Consider the following 1355-nt stretch of genomic DNA (forward strand, 5'->3'; position numbering starts at 1 on the left):
AGCAGCAGCGGTAGCAGCAGCAGCAGCAAGTTGGCAAAGAAGGGAATGAATAAATTATTTCTAGTTGAAAAGAACCCTAAAGCTTTTGAAAATCTAAATGCTCCAATTCGCCGCTTTGCTCTACCTGATTTGTAGCTAGCTAGCTAGCTAGCTAGCTACGCTAGCTACCTTGCTAACTAGCTAGCTAGCTAGCATGAAATCCAGCTAGCTAGCTAGCTAGCCAGTTGACTAGCCCTGTAGCTTGCTAGCTGCCTGGGTGGCTGTCCAGCTAGCTAGCTGGCTAGCTGCCTAACTGTGTGGCTAGCTAGCCAAACAACTGGCTAGCAAGCTAGCTAGCAAGCTAGTTGGCTGGCTAGCTAACCGGCTAGCTAGCTAGCTAGCCAGCTAGCTAGCCAGCTAGCTAGCTGGCTAGGTGGCTACCCATCTAGCTAGCTAGCTCTGCAGACAGCTAGCAGCTATGGAGCTAGCTAGCTAGCTAGCCGGCCACATCCAGCCAGCTAGCCAGTCAGCTAGCTAGCCAGCCAGCTAGCCAGCTAGCCAGCTAGCCACCCATCCAGCTAGCCAGCCAGCCAGCTAGCCACCAGCTAGCTAGCTAGCTAGCTAGCTAGCTGGCTAGCTAGCCAGCTAGCTGGTGAGTTGTTACCTGGAATTAAAGTTCTGTACATGAGAGTGGTTTTGCCGGCGCCGTCAAGTCCCAAAAATAAAATTTGAGGAAATGAAGTGGGGGGCCCCTGGGGGGCCCCCAAGTGGAGTTTGGGTTTAGTTTTGCAGTTTCCCATTGTTGATTTGCCCAACTCCCAAACCCTAAACCCTAAACCCTAAACCCTAAACCCTAGACCCTAAACCCTAAACCCTCGGGCCAACGTCTTGACGCCCCTCCACAGCTGTAGCTGGCTCCCCAGCTGCAGCTGCAAGCTTGCCAGGAGCAGCAGCAGCAGCAGCAGCAGCTAGCTAGCTAGCTAGCTAGCTTTGCGGGCCTCGATCTGTGGCTAGCTGGCTAGCTAGCGGTGTGCTGCAGCTGCTGAGTAGATAGCAGCCTGCCTTCAGAAAGAATCCTGGGGCCCCCAGGAAGCAGCAGAACTGCATTTGTGCTGCTGCTGCTGCTGCTGCTGCTGCGGCAGCAGCAACGCTACTTCGGCGGCTGCAGGGCTGTCTACGCGGAAAAAAGGAAGTCTGAAAGATTCCACTGACAAAAATGTTTATTTATTTTAATTACTTTTTAAATTGGAGAAAAAAATGAAAAAAAGCAAAAATGAGCACCAGACGCCTCTTGCTGCTGCTGCTGCTGCTGCTGCTGCTGCTGCTGGGCTGCTGCGCGTCGGCGCTGCAGCCGCAGCTGAGAGCAGCAGACTTTC

The sequence above is a fragment of the Eimeria tenella genome, genomic scaffold (genome assembly GCF_000499545.2).
Source record: "Eimeria tenella Houghton genomic scaffold, Eth_scaff2591, whole genome shotgun sequence".
Lineage (NCBI taxonomy): Eukaryota > Apicomplexa > Conoidasida > Eucoccidiorida > Eimeriidae > Eimeria > Eimeria tenella.